Genomic DNA, 22052 nt, shown 5'->3' on the forward strand with positions numbered 1-22052 from the left:
CTCTCTTTCTGTGGCACTAGAAGTAGTTCTAAAAGTACAGACTGTCTGAAGCTAAAGATCTCCAGAGGGAAGGGCCAAAATAGGGAGAGAGAAAATCAGCATGATTTAGTTTAAACCCCTGGATGCAGCCAACCCTGAAGCCAGGGACCCCTCAGACCATAATCTCATCTGAGGTAGATTTCTCTGGTTTGCACTTAAAAGAAGCCTACCTAGTACAGAGATCAGTACCGGTCAGTGGGGAGTTGGAATAGACAGGCATTACCATGTGGATTTGGGTGAGAACAGGTGGGATGCTAGGCAGTAAAAATGACCTTTCATTACCTGGAGGACAGCAGGGCCTGGTGAGCAATACAAAGCAGCTGGGAACATTTTTCCTATAGTGTCCTGGGACTCAATCCAATTCACTTCCATGTGTCTGGGGAACCAGTTGTAACAAAGTTAAAAGGGGTTGACCATGTTTCACAGCCTTCAGTACAGCTAAAGATGTTACCAGAAGTTCCAGGCTAAGCCAGCCCACTGAGAGCAGACAGGGAAAGCCTCACCAAAGAGCTTATTTCTTCCCCCAAAAACCCTCATGAAGACACATAGATTGGTTTTTCAATTGCAAAAGGAGATGATACAGAGCACTGGGGATACCTAATTTCCCAGGTCTTTATCAAACACTTCTGGCTTTTTTGGTTCTCCTCAAAAGACTGTAATGTTCCCCCACTTTAAGGAGATATCAGTGAGGATGAACAACACCTCATTATCCCAGCCCACTGTTCCATGGACAAGGACCAAGAGGCCAGCAGGTAGAGATTTACTGCTCAGACACAGAAACTCCAAAATGCGTTTGGCTTCAAGGACTATGCCATGGTACTGTTGCCGATCTTAGTTGCTGGCCCATTGAATTTCCAGAAATTGAAAAGGCTGGCCACCCTCTGAGATGGCAAGGAAGTGTTATTTCCACAAACCCAGCAAACCCTGAAACCGGCTTGCAATTGATTGTTCAACTCCCTAAGGCAATTCGCAGGCCCCCAAACCTGCACCAAGAAGAAAGAGGCTATAATTCTCCAGCAGCTCTTCCTGGGCTTTGTGGGTAAGTCCAAGAAAAAGATTACAGGAAGTCACATTTTAGCCTGCCTCTGGCTGAAGCCCCAGTGCAGCTTGATCAGCAATAAATCAGATACGGCATCTTCATTCCCACCTGGCTTGTGTCAACCCACAAGTGATTCAGAATTTGGAAAGGAAAGGTAAGTAATTAAGCTCTGCTCAAACCCCAATACCAGGGAGCGTATACTTTATCTCACAGGCTTTAGGGAACAATAAGGACCTATCACCAGTTTTAAGGCATACAACTTGTGGTGTGTTCTATAAAGTTTACTGTGAAACATGATGGATTGGGAAGAAAAGGGTCAGACTAGAAAAATGAACAACAAAATTAGTAAGTGAGAGCATAGGAAAACTAATAAAGGCTTGAACGAACAGAATTACAGGGGGTATGGCGTGGCCCTTAGGGGCAGTGAGATTATGCAGAAGAGGCAGAGCTCCCTGATATAGGAAATATGGCAAAAGGCATCCATCCTGTGAGAGCACCAAGATTAAAGTGTGTGGACTGTAAATGGATACGAGTCACTCACTTTGTTTTTGTTGGAGGGAAAGAAACAGGCAGCTAGAATTCTGTCTGCAACAGAAGGGGAGATTTTAAAATCCTTGTTTATTTTACACTTGAAAAGGATTTGTCCTGAAAATTGCCAAGCTGTATAGTTGCTCTTAAGGGATTGGGGCAAGATATACACAGAAGAATGCCTTGGTTAGCTACTAAAAGGCTGCCTCCTGGGACCACAAACCATAGCAGGCACTAGAGGGCCTCCAGGTCCCCTGTGCAAGGTTTTAGGTTAGAAAATTAGGCTAATTACATTCTTCTGGGTTCCCTTTAACCTGGCTGAGAGCATGGTGCTAACTGATCCTAAAGAACTCAGCAGACTCCAGAAAACACAGAGATCAGAAAAGCTGGAAACACATTTTTGTGATTTATAAAAGCTGGAAGAGATGATTGCTCACCCCAGGGAGTTCATAGCATTAGTCCTATTCCTTCCGCATCCCTTCCCTCCTGGGATTCTATTAAACACTGCCTTCCTCTCAGGGCTGTGCCTTTCCTCATCTGTTGCAGCTTCATTTCGGTCCCTAAATAGTCCTACAAGGGTGGCGAATTCAATACTCATTGGTGTCCCAGGAAAGTGTAGATCTGGTCTGGCAGTTATAGCTTGTCCATCATGTAGGGTCTATGTGAAGACTGAATGAAATTTTGCAGGCAAGTGCTTAACTTAGATCCTGACATATAATAAGCAATCACATGTGGTGGCTATCCCCAATTACAGATAGCATTGGAAATGCTGGCTGTAGCTACAGAAGCATTTAGTGGAAAGATACTTTGCTATTATAAATACCAGGAAACCCACCTATTTTCTCTCCAGTCTGTACTCACTCCTTTGATGCTTCTCCAGAATTAAATTTATCATAAGAATTCAAGATCGAGGTGCTTAAATTTAAGAAAAAGAAGAAAGAGAGAGATACAAGAAAGTAAAAGAAAGAGAAAGAAAGAAAGATAGAAGAAAGAAAAAGAAAGAGAGAGGGAGGGAGGAAGGAAGGAAGGGAGGGAGGGAGGAAAAAGCAAGCCCAAGCATTCTTTGGCTAGGTCCAAGATGACTATTCACTAACACAGTTAGGTCTAAAACCCTTTGCAAAGAGTAAAAATTATTTCTCATCATCAGTACGAGGGCTTAAAGTGCTTTCCCAGAAACAGCTAAAAGTTCTTCCCCAACTTGGCCAGCTGCACTTGAATTCAGGGTTTCCGCCCTAGGAAGAATGTGGCTGTGTCCAAGTGGAATGAGTCACTGCATTCTAAGCAGAAGAGTTTTCATCTGCTTAAGAGGAGCTTTGCAGTGTTCCATTTTTATGGTGAAATAGTGCTTAAAGTGGACCAGGATGAGAGCTGTCCCATCTCATATCCTCTGTTCCAGGCCTTGCAGCTAGAAGAGGAAGAGAGAGAGAAAGAGAGAGAGAGAGAGAGAGAGAGAGAGAGAATGTTTGAGCTGTGGCAACAGGCCAGTTGGCTTTGTAAATGTACCAAGTAATCTTGGCCAAGAAAAAATGGTCCTTGAGTAATGTGATGGAACATTAAGCCCCTCTGGGATGCTCGTTAAATGCTCGTTGGCTGTGTGCAGAAGCCTCAGACCTCATCCAGTCCTGCTGCCCTCTTTGTTGCTGATGGCTCTATAGACTGCTGCTCATCTTTGCCTGCTTCAGGCTCTATCTATAAAGCTATGCCTTTATTTGTGAGGTATGTGATAGTTCATCATCTCTCCAACATCAATTATGTGAAAATGAGTCTTTGTTGAGTAGTTTGTTGAAAGAACGAAATTTTAGATGGACTTAAGAATATGTGGATCACTGGAATTTTTTTTTTGTAATATCATGGCTGAGAAAGGGCCAATTAAATTTTTCCAATGCTTTTCTATGTAATATATCATTGTATCATCATATATACCTCGAGAAAGATAAGGTTGATCATAATAGTTCCATTTGAAAAAACCATGTAACTGTCATGTAGTGAACATGTAGTAGACTGCACGCTGCTCTGCTAGGTGCTTGGGGAAATACAAAGCTGAGTAAAACATAGTCCCTGCACTCTAACAGTTTTTAATCAAGAAGAAAGATGAAGCAGAAACATGCATCCTCAATACAAAGAGGGCTACGAAAAGCTTTTGGTTGTTTTCCACAAATGGATGGAAAAGCAGTGACATATTGTATGCAGGAGAGTGAGTGGCATGATTTTAACTGCATTCTAGAAAGATTGCCCTGACAGCAGGCTGGAGAACAGATTTAAAGGGAGTGAGCAAGGCAAAGAGCATTAGGAGACTCCTGCAATGATCTAGGCAAGATATGAAGGAGGCCTAACCTCATGGGTGGAATACAAAGGGAATGCAAAGAATGCATCAAAAGATTTTAATCAAGGAAAATTAATAGGGCTGGTGGCAAATGATCTGTTGATGAGGGGCACTGAAAGATGTGAAAAGGAACATTGGCATCTGGGTGGGAAGCAGTGTCGTGTCAATAAGAGAGCATGGTGCAAACGCAGAAGGGCATTTAGGCCAGGCCAGTGCGAAAGAGCATGGGAAGCTTTCAGGGAGCAACGGCCCCCCTACTGAGTGGGAAGTATGAGTAGCAGACAAAGTGGAGAAAGCAGGTTGAGGGCTGTGCATGCCACGCACAGAGTTTGGGCTTTAATTCAATGAGCAGGGAAAGGCTTTTCAGCAGTCGACCAACAAAATTGAAGCAGCTCTTTTGGGAAACTCACCTGATCTACAAACAAAGATCCTAAAAGGTTACATGGTAATACACGTTAGTGTCAGAGTTACTGTCAGGGATGCACCTAAAGCGCAGGTCTTTGGGCTCCTGGTCCATCCTGTGCAAGGATGAAGAACCGTACCTGCTTCTCAAATTCTAAATATGCACTCCTCTGCCCAAGAAGACTTTCCCCATTACTGAATTGCTCAGCCTTCATATTCAGCTTGAGCCAGACTTTTAGCACATTGAGAGAATGGCTGGCTATTTCCACTGTTTTTTAGTAAGAACTGAAGTATCTTGTTCTAATCATAAAGGCTCAGAAAATACCATAGTTGTTCTGTGTAGATGGTAGCAATGCCCTTTAAGACTCCTTCAAAGGTAGCAATCTAGTGGGAATTAAAAGGATGTGGAATAGTTTAAAATTAATAACTAGCTGGCAAAGACATGTTAGTTTTATAATAAGACAATAAGAGATACGTTTTGCTGAAATTTTATTCTGTGATAGCAAATATTTCATACATTGTTTTATTGTCTTCACAAATAACTATTTAATAGATGAGGAAACTGACACTCGAAAAGGTTTACTCCCAGCCACATGGTAGAGTCAGAATTTCAGCGCAGATCTAACTCCAGAAATTCAGCTTTTAAATGCTGTGCTATTCTGCCCTGCAGAATAGTTTGCTAGAGAAAGTTCAGAAAGCTAGAAAGTCAGCAGTAGAGTTCATTTTTGTAGAAGGGCATTGAACAGTGATCTTCCTGTGGCTGTGTAGGCCATGATCACAGATGTGTTTTACTCAGAGCCGCAGTGAGAACCTACCCACTCGAATAGTGTTCCCAAGTGCAGCCAACTATTTGGGAAGGACAAGTTCCTATTACACTGGAAACAAAGGCTGAGGAGGAGGAGGAGAGAAAGAGAGGGGAGGGGCCTGCCATTAACCCCACTTATTATAAATAAGCACTTGGATGAGCACAAACAATCAGGCAGTTTAAAACAAAGTGGGAGCAGTGTGTGTGCTTTATGCACGCGTGGACTTGTGTGCATGCCTGGACTCCCACCGAACTTGAGAGGAAGCCGTGGGACACCAAGCAGCCAAAGTAACAAGTGAAGAAAAGTAACAACATGCTTCATACAGCATGAAGCAGCGGGCTTGCCTGTTAACGTGTCGGAGCTATTGTTTTCACAGCATGGATTGCCGTGTGTTGGCTCTTCTATGTTATTAAGACCTTTGGGAAGACTTTTTTATGAATGTCTTTATTTGCTATAGTAAATTTTATAGAGAAATTCCCATGAGAACAAAATGACAATTTTTTTTAAACAAATATTTTGTAATAAAACTTGACCTACACATCTCTCTTTTCCATGTTTATTCAGGACTAGGCAGTGGATTTTAAATCTCTTGAAAAGAAGGAAGGTTGAACTCGATGAGAGGTAAGGCTCAAAGAAGAGAAACGTCTCAGCTGGGATAAGCATTCATGCTAGTTGAGAAGGAATTATGGGAAAGAGGAACTATTAAAAAAGATACCATGATCAAAGCAACATGATTAAAGCATGCAAAAATTAATTTTTTTCTAATACTAATTTTTCAATTTTTGCCATTATGGATCTGATATTCTCAGTTTTATAGTAGTAGTCTGGATTATAGCAAAGGGTTGGCCCACTGTAACATCGAATTAAGGAGCCATATGGTCAATCCAATTAGTTGCAAAGCCTTTAATTACATATGACTACTCCCAAACGAACAAATGTGATTCAGAGGAGTATAGACAGAAAGAAGTAAAGGATGAGAATGATAGAAAAAGGGCAAGAAATGGGGGAAGGAACTCATGAGCACAAGAAATGATTCTTTATGGAAAAAAGTACATGGTTAAGTTTTATATTTAAGTTGTTAAAAATAAAACTACTGAAGTAGTTCAAGAAAAGATGAGTAGTAAAACTTAAAAATGTTGCTATAGCTATTTTCTATAATAGATATAATACACAGTGAAATTAAATGCATTACAAACACAGGAAATGAAAAATATCAAATAAAACAACATGATAACCCAATAATGTGATGACCCTTAAAATATTTCAGGCTGAGAAGAAGACTTAAAGGAAGCTTATTCCAGAATACCCAAGCCTAAAAGAAAAATTGTCTATTAACATGACAGAACTATATGAGATCATATCAACATTGTTCATCATACTTTGTGAGACTAAGGTCTTTAACAGAAAAATAAAACAATGTTTTATACTCAGTATGACAAATGACTTGTTAAATAAAATAAAAAAGGAATCAGTTTAGGATGACCAAAGATATTACAAGAAATTATTTACACCTCTTCCTTTCCTGCTTTTTCTATAAATAGCAGTTTTACATTGAAAAACTGGGGAGGATTTACCATAGAGTGATATGCTAAGTTGATTCTATGGTTCTTTTCTTTTTAGACAGGAAAGAACCTACCTGAAAATCCACATTCTGCCAGACAGTAATGATATACAACCAGGCAAAACTTATTTCTATTTAACCGTTTCTTACAAGTTCAGAAAAAGAGATACAGTCTTGAAAATGCCTATTGGTCTATACCCAACAACCTTACCAGATCATTTTTAACTGGAACATGGGATCAATAAGAACACAATAATCAACTTTCAGAAAAGACATTTTTCTTAGGTGTTATTGCCTTTTGAAATTACATTGATTTGTTGCCTTCTTCTTCTGATTAAAAAATATAAAATAAGATACCTGCAGCCTATTTTGCTAAAAAAAAAAAAATTATTTAGGTAAGTAAAGAGGCCAACTGGTCCAAGCAAGAACCTGGGAAAGACCCAGAAAAGCACCCATCTGGCTCCAGGGAGGCCCACTGACTGCTATATGCAAATCAGGGAGTGGCTGACTTGGCTGGATCAGAATCACCACTGCTGATCCACATCAGGGAAGGCAACACAGGAGTAATTAACACTCCTGTGCCTGATCTAGTCTTGGGATCTTCAGCCCTAGACCTGGAAAAGGCCCTCCACAGCCCGGTTTCTTTGTAACAGGGAAGATGACAGGCTACGAGAAATCTCCCTCCCTCCTTAATCGATGCCTTAATGTGAGGTGCTAAGATGTTTGCTGGACTTACTGTGGTAATCACTTCACAATATATATCAAATCATTGTGTTGTACAACTGAAACTAACACAATGTTGTATGTCAAGTATATGTCAATTTATAAATAAATAAATAGACCTAGACTTAAACAAAACAGGTATTTCAAAAGCCTGACAACAGGAAGATTACAATGTAACAACAAACTGGAGAATGAACAAGTGTGATTCAGAGGAGGAGTGTAGACAGAAGTAAAGGGTGAGAATGATAGAAAATGGGCAAGGAATGGGGGAAGGAGCCACTCATAAGCACAGGTATGAAAGATGGAACAAGGAGGTGCCTGCACTTTCTTATCTGCAGAGCGGAGGGAACACATGCTGCCTCAGTGAAATCTGTGGTTTTAAAAAGTGACTACATTCTCTCTTTTTTCTTAGCAAGGTTGCTAAAGAGCTAAGTTTCCTTACTGTGGAGGTGCATCTGAAGTTATTGCATCTCTCTGCCTATGGGAGAAGCTTGGCAGGCTGAAGGTTGCCCCAGCAGGAACCCTGGGGGAATGAGGGGCAGGAGGATTCTGGGATGCGTCCCACAGTCCTCCAAGGAGCTGGGCAGCTCCTAACTCCATGTAGCTGTAGCCCACTCAGTACCATCCTCTTCACTGGTTTCCTCCCTTCTTCATCTCGCTCTCCACTGTCTCACAGTGCTTTCTGGGATCACATCCCAAAGAAACTGCTTGCATTCAAACCCTCATATCAGGTTCAGCTTTTGGGAGAAGCTCCTTATATTTGTTTGCTCAAGCTGCTGTAACAAAATACCACAGACTGGGTGACTTAAACAGCAGACATTTATTTTTGCACTGTTGTGGAGGCTGAAAGTCCACAAACATTGTGCCACGAGGGTTGCTTTCTGGTCAGGTGTTTTTCCTGGCCTGAGGACAGTTGCCTTCTTGCTGTGTCCTCATACAGCCTCTCCTCTGCACACTCACAGGGAAAGAGACCCCTGGTGTCCCTCCTTCTTATAAGGGTAACAGCCCTGTTGGATTAAGTCCCACCCTTATGACTTTGTTTAACCTCCTCACAAATACAGTTACTTTGAGAGCTTTGGCTTCAATATATAAATTGAGGGTTAGGGAGGATACAATGTAGTCCCTAACTGCATCCTAAGATATGACCTTCCAGGAAGGAGACATCAGCTCCATGCTCCTACCTCAAACACTCTCCGTGCAAGTGGGAGCTGCTTAACTTGAGTCAGTAGGTCAGGGGAGTCATCCCCTTGTTTGGCTACATGGCTTAACCATGCTTCCTCAGGTGTTGCCATCAGGAGCACAGGTAAAGCCTGGGGACGGCAAGACGTGATGGCTTAGACATCTCCAGCCCGTCTTCCCATCTTGCTGAGAGTAGATACAATGGTAGAGACGATGGTAGGAAGTGTAGGGTCTCAGTGCGCTCTCCCAGGAGAGAGGAGGCAGCAAGTTCCCCAAAAGAAACTCATGGACTTGAAAGTCAAGTGCAGAAACGTTAGGTATGCATCTAAAAAGCCCTTTATATCCAGTAAGTGGAGGATGTATTTCAAAAAATTATGGCCCATATATATTGTTTTTTCCTAAGTGATGGGACCATAGTTTCTTCTTTTGCATAACATTAATGATCATACTGAATCTCAGGGTCATGGTGAATAAATGAGGTCGTATACATAATGGTTAGCCCACTGCCCGACACAGTGGCAGCACCCACCAAGCATGACTTCTCTTTCCCCTTCCACAAATGTGGGTGTCCTTCCTCCTCCCCAGGAAACTGGGACTTACAATGGTCTCTGGCTTAGCTGGAAAATATCACTCACAGGGTATTTTATTATCACTACCAGATTTTAAGAATTACCTCTAGGTTCTTATGATTCAAAATAAATTTTGTCAAAATGAAAAAAGAAAATTCCATCCTTTTTCATGGACTTCTTAAGCTTTCTGATATCAACCAAAATGAAATTTGGGGTACAAAGCAATCCTTTAACTGATTTTTTTTTTTTTTAAGAATCAAGTTAATTTAAGTATATAACACTGTGATTGATCCATCTGGTTCCTAGATCAAAACAGGATTATCACGCATGCCTGCTTCCAGAGCTTGGATTTTGGGAGCAGATCAGATAAAACAACTTCCACCAAAGGAGAGCCTGTTTCACAGGGAAGAGGAGGCACAGCAAGAAGAGAGGCTGAGATGGGATGGACTTGTTTCTGTCACTTCTCCTCTTAGTCAATATGGATTTCTGTTTCTCTAAGTCAGTCTCATCTTCCAGTTCTAGTTCTCATATCTGTCAACACCCATACAGTAACTGCCTTCCCTTTCCTATTTCCATGTTTCAAATTCCCCTCCTGCAGTGACTTCTCTCCTCACTTCTCAGCACATCTCTGTATTTCTCAGCGTCCTTCTCACTCCCCTAAGCCCAGGCTTTCCTTCCCTTCCCTCCCTGTTGGTGGGCCCCACCGCAGCCATCACAGGAACGGACTATCTCTCTGCGGCCCTGCAGACAGTGCAGTGACAGCCTCCCTGACAGCCGGGCCTCCGGGTGGCACACAGGTCCCCACTGGGGCTGGGTATTCAGCTCACACTGTGCTTCGGCCTCCCTGAGAGGGCCTGTGGATTTTCTGAGTGCTCTTTGACGACCTCTTCTGTCAAACATTTTTCCCTTTCGCCCTCCCAGCTCCTCTAAAATTAGCAAGAGAAAAAAACTCTTCTGATCCTCGTGGAGGAATAACGCAGGACTGGTAACAATACACAGGTTCCCTCACGAGCTTGGGCTGACCAGGCAAAATACTCAGCCCCCACTTGCTGGGCCCGGCTGGGTGCTCCTCCCAGGCTCCCAGCAGCCCACGCTTCCGGCGCAGGCGCGCAGACTTCCCCGACAAGCCCCGGGGACCACAGCCTCACAACGCACAGCAAACAGGAAGCAGGGGGGCTCACCAGCGCCCCAAACCACCAGTAAACCTCAATGCCAGACTTCCATCATCTGCCCCAGTGACACCCTGTACCTTTGTCAACTCAGGAACGCGGAACGCCCCCCATTTCTGATGGACAGACCACAGATACCATCAGCCCCATGCTCTCACCCAGTGAAAGAATTCTGTTTGTAACATTCCTGATGTTTAGTCACCCAACCTCTGCTAGGCTATTTCTAGAAGGCCTTGAGGGACAATGGAGACAGTCTGTTTCCCATGCCATTTTTATTTCTCTTTCTGTAAGCTCAACAGTCCTGGATCCTTCCCTCATTCCCCGTTTGACATGTTCTATGGGTCCTTCACTCTCTTAGTTGCTCTATTCTTATAACACTTGGGTTTCAGAATTAGTTTTAAAACCAAGGATGTTCACAGCTCCAGCTAATATTATTGATAATAGTATTGATGCAATATCACATTATTATTTGTCCTAGTCTCCATCATGATAGACAAATGCCAGGGGTTTAGGAGGGATTATTTAATATTCCTCATGACATACTAGAACACCTATTAGCCACCACTTAGCTCCCCCTTTCTGATTTTTCTCAAATAGTTGGGCAAGGAATGAAAAAAATCACATCCATTTTCCTGCAAAATTTTCTCAGTGTCAAATTATTTTCCAGGTGTTTTTTCCTAATGTAACACCATTCCTGTGAAGAATCACCATTAAGAACCAAAGAACAATGAAACTTAATTCAACAAGGACTGGAGGAAAATGTATTTAAAAATGTAGAAAATCTATGGGACACAGTCAAAAATTAAAGAGTATCACATTGAATGGAGCTAAACATGGGAACCAAACATTTTTTAAAAATATGCTGATATATCCAGAAGCTAAAATGCAGCTATGTAAGTAGATATTACAGAAACCCAGGCCAGTGTCCTGCTTCATATATTAAATGGGCAAATTGCTAGACACTTTGAGGTTATTAAACTTCAGAATCGTGGCATAGCAGGCTCAGACTAGGAAAGGAGAAACAGAAGGAAGGTGAGGAAAGAAGGAAGGATTAAATCAGTAACAGAACAAACTAAGCCTACTTGCCTCATAAAAATGCATTTCTGCCAAGAGAATAGAAAATGATAATAGACTTGCATATTCAATAACCCATCTGCCAACCAGCTCTGCTGTGTAGCCACTGTAATGATTTATATAGTAACAGCAGAACCTCTCGCTATCTGTGTTATCTAATGTGGATTTGCAAAAAAATAAAATAAAATAAAAAGACATAATGTAACTACACTTAAAAAAGAAAGCTCTAAGAGACAGAAGAACACACCCAAAGTTACCAGTGGATATAGAGAAGGAAAAAAAAGAGTTGCTCTTCTCAGACTTCAGAGTATGCCTGGTTTGGTACAGGAAGGGAGAATTATCGATGGGTTTGTGCTTTTTTGTTTTGTTTTGTTTTCCAGAAGATAGCATCTGCTGAGAGACTTAGAAATGCAAAAGGCTACTACAGGTTTAGCATAAACATGAAGAGCTGTCTTTCCTGAATCACAAACAGCAGCAGATAAAAAAGAGACAGTAAAAGGTCACCTCACATTCGTTGGCCTTCTGAGTTAGTGGTTTTCCTTTTTCCTTTGGCCACTACGCTGTGTTCTGTTGATATGTTGTTTTCTTTGTTGAATCAAGAGAAACAGGCACACCAAAAGCTATTATTTTCCAGAAGTCCTGCTTGGTTTGCGTCACAGGAATCTGAGGCTGTGTTCTAGTACATTTGGATTGATTCTTGAAGCTAATAACAAAATCTATGCAATGTCTGTGAATTTATTTTCCAATGTGATGTTTTTACCACCTTTACTCTTCCCGATGGATTTCAAGTGCATCTGTCCACCCCAGTTGCAGGCGAAAGCATGCCTAAGTTTTACTCTCTGAGGCTGTCCTGCCTTAACACAAGAATAATATGAGCAGAGAAATTTTAAAACGTGAGGGAAGCAGGGTCTTTCTCAAAGTCTTGTTAATCATATTTGGAAAGGGATGAGGATTTGGCAAATTTTTCTTATTTTCTGGTCAAGTAAAAGGAAGTTCTTCACATCATCAGACAAAATGTACTCTGCGTGCATCTACAAGGTGCCGGGAACTGTAATCAGGCACTGTGAGGGACAGGGCATTTTTAAGACACCAGATATGGTCTTTATTCCTACAAGGAGTGGAATTTAGATTAAAATTTAACTGAAACAATTTAGAGAGCAGTGAAAAGGCAGCTAGGAGGAAGGGAGGTCTCAGGAGGAACAGAAATGCCAGCAACACCTTGAATCATTAGGATTCAGGGAAAGGTAGAGACAGGGGCCTCCAGCCTGGGAACAGCAAGATGAAGGGCCCAGGAGAGGGGCTGCTTTAAGCCTCCTCAGGAGCACTGACTAAGCTTAAGAGGAAGCAAGCAGAGAAAGCCAATTAACGCGTTAAAAGAGAGCACAAATTATTTTAATTCTAGGAAGAGGTCATTTTTCTGCTTATTAGGACATCATCAAGTGCTTTGAATAAAGTTTTTCTCACTTATCTCAAGTTCTATTTCCTTTAATGCACAAATTCCTCTTTTGGGGGGTCAATAAACTAGATGCAGGACCGGAAGCAGTGCTTCCTCATAACCAAAGTCGACCTCTTACTGCAGCAGCCACATGCTGGCAGCACATGCTTCTCACCCCACTGCCCACCCTTACTGCCCAGTCCAATAATAGTGTGTGTGTTTAGGGGGAAGGAGTGTGGGATGGACACAGACAGCATGACAGCATGAGAGCCAGATGCACTGCGTTTAATTGTCCTGTTCTAGAGGTTTGATGGGGATTTGCTTGTTAGTATTTTATAGACAATAATGTTCTATTAACTTAACTTCAACTCCATTGGAAATGGAAATAGTGCCAAAACCCATAGCTTGAGAGAAGGACAGTATTTATTTCATTAAGGTTTGGTAACCTCCACAAGAGGATCCCCTTCTTTCTTAAGGTGATATATCTCTGAGGAGGTACCCTATTTTTTTTGTTGTTCAAATAGTATTCGTTAGGTTAGTGTAAAATTGTTGGTTCTGTTGTTCAGCTTTAAAACTCCTTTTCAAATCTCCTTCTCTGCAGGAGCTAAAGTTCAGGTAAAGCTGTGAAACAACCTGAAAACAAATAAAAGGCAGGAATTTATAAAAACACCAGACACCATTTACTGATATTTCCATAAGTCTTCTCTCTGCCAAGTGCTTTACCTGCATCATCTCATTTAATCCTTCCCTCCATGCTATGAGGTGGGCATTATAATCCCTATTTTATAAATAAGGAAATTGACACTGAGAGAGTTTGAGTCATTTTCCCAAAGTCACATTTCAGCAAGTGGTGGAGTTAGGATTCCAGGTGTGCCCTTAACGCCTCTGCAGATTTCAGTGTGGAGTCGGGAGCAAGTCAAGAGAAGCAGCAGGGTGGGGGACGAACACTTAGGGGAGGGACTGGAAAGCTGGCACTGGTGTCAACGTGACCAGCCTACCATTCTGAAGCCAGAGGGTAACAAGAACAAGGAGAGGAGTTTAGAACTGAGGAGCGATACCTAGAAAGTTATATGCTTGATCTCAATAATCTGAGCCCTTAATTCTCTACTTTCATCACAAATTACCTGATTGGACTCTGCTCTGGATGGCTATAGCGTTGGCCCAGCATGCGGATGGAGGCAACGCGTCTGGCGGTACAGAGGGTCTTCCTAAAGCCCTAGGAAAAGGGTCGTTCACACCGCAGGATGTTTAGGGAAAAGGTTCAAGCCACATGTCCATAGGAAAAGACTTGAACTTTGACAATAAGGATATTCAGGTCCATTAGAAAAATTTCTATTGGAAAAGTCCAGAGGAAGTCAGATGTCAGAGAAGCCCAGCCAAGTCCCTCAGAGGAAAGCATCGTGAATGAAGAGAGTATCGGGCTTGGTGGGTGAGAAGAGCAGGACGGGAATATCCAAAGAGAAAGCACTTGCTGATGAACTGACACCCAGCCTTGAAACCCAGTCCCTGGGTGGCACATAAGCCCTTAAACCCAAGCAAAAGAAAGTCGCTGAGGAGCTCTTGAGCACCACTGCTCTCTTAGGATTCACGGCTCAGAATTTCAGCACAATCCATAATCTTATCCGCTCCCATTACTAGGGCTGGTCCAAGCCCAGGGGAATTCTTCACAGCATTTGCTCTCTTTGAAAGAAATGATAACTGTATCCAAATGCCATGAAGTTTTGTGGGCTCTGCCACTGCCAATTTCAAAGATTGACAACCTTTCAGAGTGCAGGGAGGATTCAAACAGCTAAAAGTTCTTAAGTAAGGGAAAAACAAATTAAATAATGTGTCATAATCCTCTCCGATATGCTGAATATAATGGATTCTTACATAATGAAGGATCGTTTCCCATTTCTGCTGCATATCCATTGTCTTCCTTTTCTTCATGTTCCAAACCAGGCTTCTGGAGGCACTCACAAATTAGCACACCATTCACAACCAGTTGCATGTGGAAGAGGAGGAACATTTTTCAATATTAAATAGCTCATGCTACTCTTAAATTATACATATAGAAGTTCATACTCTTCCACTGTACATAAAGGTCTAGACACCACATGCATGAGGCCAAATATCATTTCTTTACACTGGCAACTAGATGGACAATGAACACTAGAAATGGTAATAGTTTTATTTTTATAGATATCTTTAAATGACTAATTTATATTCAGAAAGTTAAAATTAAAATGCCAGCTCTGTTTTAAATTTATGATTCTCATTAATTCCAATTTGAATTTTCTCTTAATTTCAATAGACCCTTTTTAATACTTCAGAAGAAAAAATGACCTTTTTGAAAATATGAAAAGACTTTATTTTGCAATGTTTACATTTATTTCATTTCTATTTTTTTAATGTATTCAAATTTTGTACACAATAAATGAAAATTATTCTTCATATTTCAGAGCATTGAAGTTGAGAACAAACTGAAATCACAACAGAAAATACAAAACAGAGTTTAGAAGAGTAAAAAGGCTGAAATTTAAGAAATAGAAATTTCATTGTAATGAAGGGATATTTGTCAAGGGAGATCCAGAGGATAAGATCTATTTCTATGTCAGTGTGTTCCCTTGATTTATACTCTCAAGTATTTAGACTTTTTTATGTGGGCCTTCATTTTTACTCTTCCCTTGGGCCTCAAAAATGTTGGGGGCAGGGCTGCTCATGCACCCTAAAAAGGAGAGAAACATGTAGAAACATTTTTAAATGCGCAAAGCTGTATCTTTAAGACTCTAAACGACCCTGCTGCGAGAATTTTGCGACTTTGCCACTGGAGTGCTTGGTGGTACAACTGAAACTGTCTTTTTTGGAGTCAGCTTTATGTGACACCTCCTCCTACCCCCAGGCCTGAAAAAGAGAGCTCTGGCCTCTAGGAGAGGGCATTTACCTGCAGCCCAAAGGGTGAGAGGAGCACTATAGGTAGGAAGCAGAATCCCAGGCCACAGCAACACAGAGGATTAACATTCCAGGTCCTTAGAAGGCAAAAGTGAGTCATACACGCCAAGCAGAGAAGCAGCAGCCACTCCACAGGACCTCAGAGACCAGGGCAGCCGGTCCCCATGGGCATCCATGGCAGCCAGAGCACAGGGACAGCAGGGCCCTGGCAGCAGCTGACCTACAAAGACCCCTCTCTCCCAGATGACTGCTGTGAGCTGGTGGAAATCTAGGAAATATTCAGATTATATACAGCTATACATGAAAATATTTTGCATAGTATTATTAATAAGTAACAATACTCCAAGGTCAGCCCTTAAGTAATACAAAACTCAGAAATAAACAATTTAAGCAAGATTAGTACATTAAAAAGCTTTCTCTGAATATAATAAAACTTTGAGGATATAAATATAATAGTTAAATATATAGTTAAATATAGGATATAGTTAAATATAATAAAACTTTGAAGATAAAGTTAAAAATCTGGGATTTTCCATTCTTTTTTTTGTCTCAAATTATATAAGTACGTACTTTAAAAAATCAAAAAAGGATCAAGAGATAACTAGGTGAGCTTTAGGTCAGTTAGTTTTTGAAAGCATAATAGGTATGTTTTACTCATCTATAAATGTCATAGGCATGACTTAACAAGAAGGCATAAAACACAAGCCTGCTCTAAATCAAACATAGCACAGAAAATGCATTGGGAAACAGTCCTTTCCCACAGAACAATAAAACCTATTATAATTCACCTCTTTCTGGAAGGATGATTCCATTCTTTTGCAAATGCAATTCCATTATATTTCCAAGTCAGTATTTCCTTGGAAACAAATGGGAGCGTCTCTCTCTGCATGGGAGTTTTGCCTCCAAGAGACAATTGCACTTGGGAACTTACTTGTCCAGTCATGGATGAAAATATGAGAACTTTCAAGAAGAACATATTCTGTAAGTCTACTATCAAGAGGAACTCTTAAGTCCCTCAGCCACATTCAGGTTGTTCCAATGACTCTGAATGTCCATGTAGGAAGCAACCTTCCCAAATGGGTCCACTGAGGCAGATGAGGGGTGCAGAGATAGACATAAAGTAATGGAATTGTCTGAATGGTTACTATTTCTCCCCTGCTACTTGGAGAAATTTTCTTCAGACCATGCAAATAGGCATAATGTTTATCACGCATTAGCTCTCTTAGAACTGTTTTAAAAGGACTCTTCCAACTGACCCCTTCTAAACAAATCATGCGTCTGTGTAATCCATCAGGTACAGGAAGCAGAGATGCAGAGACACTGCCATATATTCAGAGTAGGCTAACAAAATACTAGTCTGTAAATATAAACAACCCATCTATTACCCATGGGATGTGGAAGTCAAGGGGACATGTGCTCCCACCCTCCAATGACATTGAAATCCAAACCACAGGGCAGCCTCAGTGAACCGGGGAACTGTGGCCACCCTGGAAAGGCATCCACATTTGGAATTCCTGTGGCTGCTCACAGCTCCAGAAGTTTCCTCCAGCATGTCCCAAGAACACATACTGAGGTCTCCACCCAGGATCCCTTAGGGTTCTCATTAGTCAGGGCTCTCAGAGAAACAGAACCAGAAGGTACATACATAAACAGAAATTTATTTTAAGTAATTGGCTCAAGGGATTGAAGGAAGTCTGAATTCTGCAGGGCAGACTGGCAGGCTGGACATTCCAGCAGGAGCTGATGCTGCAGTCTTGAATCCAAAGGCAGCCTGGAAGCAGAATCCCTTCCCCTTTGGCGGCCTCCGTCTTTTCCTGTATTTTTTCCTGTAGACCTTCAACTGACAGGATAAGGCCCACCAACATTGTGGCAGTTATCCAACTTTACTCAAGGTATACTGATCTATATTAATTACATCTAAAATAAAAACCTTTACAGTAATATTTAGATTTGTGTTGACCAAACAACTTGGCCTAGCCAAGATGACACATAAAATTAACCACCACAGGTTCCAAGAACATAAACCCCCACCCCCCACCCCCCACCCAGAATGCTCCAAGCACAAGTCCCTGTTTTCTAGGGTCATTTAGCCTGGAAGACCCACCCTCTACAAGAACAAAGATACCACCTTTGCCCCATCCCAAACTTTGGTGAGGTACCCCAAAGCCCCTGAGACTTCCCAGCCACCCAAAATCCCAGGGGCAGCTCTGTCCTCTTCAGAGCACAGCACTCATCTGAACATGGATGGGGGGCTCTTGTTCCCTGCACTCTTGCACAAAACACAGCAGAACCCCCTCACCTCACCATTACCCTGAGCAAGAGTTAACGGAACAATCAGTTCAGGCACAAAAATCCACCTGTCACATGCTTTTAAGCTGTGTGTCTTGAACATCCAAACAAGAAATCCTTAAATATTTGTAAATCACTCAGAGATCCCTAGATTAGCCTCACTTTGCTTAAAAAATTGGGCATTTTTGGCACATCAACTTTTATACACATCAGGAAATATGTTCATATAATCTCTAAATTTATTCTTGTTTTCAAGAAATTAAAGCCTTTCCCTAATGTTTTTGGTAACAGAAATTATAGTGGAGAGAAAACACAGATACAAGAAGATAACATCTCAGGCTCAGAAGCCACAAGAAATGGGTCCCTGAAGCCAACAGGGCACATCAGGAGGCAGAGAACAGCGAAAAAAAAACAAAGGCAAAGATGCATAAAGACTCATTTCCTTAGAGTAGGCATTATTTTTATACACAGAGGCTTCATGAAGAATTCTGGAGGGTCAATAGAGGAATGCCATTCAGCAGAGTGAAAAACGAAGTGGGAGCATCAGCATCAGCACAGGGGGTTAAATGTCCCAAACACTCATTCTCGCAAGACAACTGCAAGCAACTGTGGCATCATAAAATGAGTTACTGCAGGTCCTAGCAGCGCTGTAGAAATTAAATTAGTTCCTCTATGCTTTGGACGATGGATTATTCACATGGTGATGCACCACTGTAGCTAGCACCCAGGAGGCCTTGCCTAAGCAAGCAGGGAAGTGGCCACTGTTCCTGCTTCCTGCTGCTCTGTTCCCACCCTGACAAGTGAAGCTGAGCAGCATGAACTATTGCATTTATCTGCCTCGTTATTATCATTGGTAATTAGCATAAACTGAGCATCAGGAGTACACTCTGCTGCCCAGTGGGCCCTTGGCCTCCTTTCAGTCCCAAAACATCAGCAAAGACCAGCCACCAAAAGTCCATGGCAAGAGGATGCAGACTTGCCCTGCCTCATCAGACCGAGAACTGCCTGATTACACAACAGGAAGAAGAAGTGGCCAGAAAAGAACTTGAAAGAGGAAAGCAGATTTTTGGAAGTGTGTCATTTGTTTCCTTCACCCACTAACCTCTTTTGTAGGAGTTTTGCAACAAAGGGATATTCATTTACAGAAATGGTTCACAGCACGTTAGAGAAAAGACCTAAAAATTATTAGATTTCTTGTTGAGTAGAGGAGGTTTTGGTTTCTGATGAGTGAAAAAGTTCTTCCTCATTCAAGTTGTAGTCAGTCACTGGTAAAACTGAAAACTTTCAACAGCCCGGGTGCCACACCTTGTATTTGACATGCAAAGGAAATCTCCTTGTAACAGGAAATCGGCATTCCTGTTTCATTTTGGCCTGAGTCAAATTCCTGGTGTACTAGTCATGTGACTTTCAATAACTCAGCTGACTTTTGTGTCTCAGTCGCTTCGTTTGTAAAATGGAGATAAAATGAAATCAACCTCAAAGGGTTGTCTTGTGGCTTTAACACCTGTCAAACTGCCCAGCACGGTACACAACAGAACATGCCATGTCACAACGAGTTTCCTGTCTGGCCAGAGGAGGCCGGAGTAACAAAAGGGTGCCCTCCAGAGCTGGGAGGAGGGTGAGGGAAGAGGCACAGGTTCCAACCTCCCTCTGCCATTTTAATGGAGCTGAAGAGCTTAACCCCTGGAAAGTCATTCTGTTGCTCTTATCACCATGCTTTTCATGTTGCATATTAACCTGTAAAAAATGTTGAGAGTCAACTGACAAAAAGGAGAGCTCCCGTAGCATTAGATATTTGGGGGCCCATCATGGAGCTGCACAAATGATATACTCCCAACCTTCACCCATTTTCCCCCTCTCCTTCCACTACTCATACCCACAAGCCGAGCTCTGGGTCTCTGTACCAAGCTGCCATTCCCATACCCGGGGAGGCATGTCCTGTGATGTGAAAGCGTAGGCCTGTGGGCAGACTGCATGGATTCAAGTGCCTGTGACTCTGAGAAAGTCACCTTACCCCTCTGTCCTCCGTTTCTTCATCTGTTACATGAAGATAACAGAAATGCTTGCATCAAAGGTTTATTATGCGGATTGAATATGATAACATATGTTAAAAGAAATAGGTGGTCAGTAAACATTAGCTTTAGAATCACCATCACCTTTATCACAACCTTCCTCATCCCCACCTTCTTCAATATCTCTATCATTGTTATATACACTCCTCACTCAGAGCAACCACCCACAAGTTTGGCAGTCTATCATCCTCTGTGAAACTGTCAGATCGTCTTCTATGGCAACCAGTAATGCTAAGTGACAGAGGAATAGGGGGACAAGTGCACTGCAACAGAGACTTGGATTAGAATCACAGGCAGGGAAGAGGCCCAGCTCCAGTGCACTGAGTGGGGAATGAAATATAATAGCCATGAAGTCGCTAAGGTTCAACAGATAGTACAACACAATGTGCTTTAGGAATGACGCAGATGAACTTCAGGCCCAACCGCCTGATTTCACAGATGAAAGCAGGGCCCAGAGCTAAGTGACTTCCCCAGTGAGTTCGTGTCAGACAAGAACCCAAGTGTCCTGATGTCTGGTCCAGGGCTCTTCCATGACTCCCTGGCTTATCGACGAGTTGTGCAAACTCTGATTCAGGTTTCGGGGCAGGGGAGACAAGCCCAGCACTGGCCTCTCTCGCCGCAGACTGCCCCAGCTGCACCTGCCAGTGAGCTGACACCCCTCCTGCTCCTCCACATTTCCTTCCCGGTCAGTTCCTTCCTCTCCTGGGAACCAGCCAGCCTTCCAAGGAGATGCAGCAGTAACATGGCTTTTGCAATGAAAACCAGGCCCTAGGGTCAAAACCCTTCTCGCGCCATCTGCTCTCTTCCCTCATGGTTCCTCTCTGTTCTAGTTCTTTCAGTCCAGGCCCTTTGACCATTCGCCATACAGATGTCCTATTGGAGCCCTTATTCTCCTGCTTCTCCTCTCTTCCAGCTTTTTGCCTTTTCTCTCACCCTCTTCATGAAATGCCCTCCCCTCCCCCACCTATGTCCCTCCTCCTCCTGTAAATCTCAGTTCCAGCATCCTGAGCTCAGCAGCTCTCTGAATCACTCCCACCCACTGACCAGATGGGACTCAAGTGTCTCCCTTGCTGATCCCCAAATGTGTGTTTTGATCTTTGCATCCTTGCACTTACCACGCTCTACATTTCTGTTTCCACCACACCAAGAGCTCTCCAGGTGCCCATCTGCTTTCACATCCCTGGGACATAGCACAGTGCCTGGATTCTCAAATATTTGTTTGAATGAATAGAACACAAGTTGCCCCAACTATTCCATCTAGCTAAAACTGTCGTTGTTTGCATGTTAGTGACTCGAAAATCTTTTCACAAGTTCCTTAACTGAAATAGGTAACTCTTTTATTTTCTGTTCTCCTGATTCTTCCATTCCTCCTCTCATGAGACACTGCCTCTCTTCTTTTTTCTTTCCTGCAGAATTTACAATTTCAAAATTAGTGTCTCAAATCAAAAGATTAAATAAGAGACTTGAGGTCGCAGGGGTTGCATGATGCAGAATCATGGACTAAACAGGAAGTGTGGTTCCTGCAGTTGTGGATACATGCCCAACTAACAGCAGAGAGGTCTGCCTCCTAGAAAACAACCCACGTGCTGCAGCTGACCACAGGTGCACTTAGAAAGCCCGCAGCTGTGCCAGGGGCCACTCCCTGCAGTGAGCACTTGGTGCTACCAGGGGAGCACACTTAGGTCCCCTGGGCATTCCTTCCCACCTTCCTACTTTCTCCTTGAACCTGCAGCCCCTCCTACTCCCTCTCACCCGCAGAGGCTGTGCCCTTGCTTGAATCTTCCCTGGAAAAATGACAGCCACCCAGAGAGAACTTCCTTGAGCCCTCACCTCCATGCACACACCCGCCATCCACATCTGCAGCCCTAGAACCCTCCTCTCCAGGAAGAGGCGGGCGTTTCCACCTGTGCACT

Source organism: Manis pentadactyla, chromosome 17, assembly GCF_030020395.1.
Source record: "Manis pentadactyla isolate mManPen7 chromosome 17, mManPen7.hap1, whole genome shotgun sequence".
NCBI lineage: Eukaryota > Metazoa > Chordata > Mammalia > Pholidota > Manidae > Manis > Manis pentadactyla.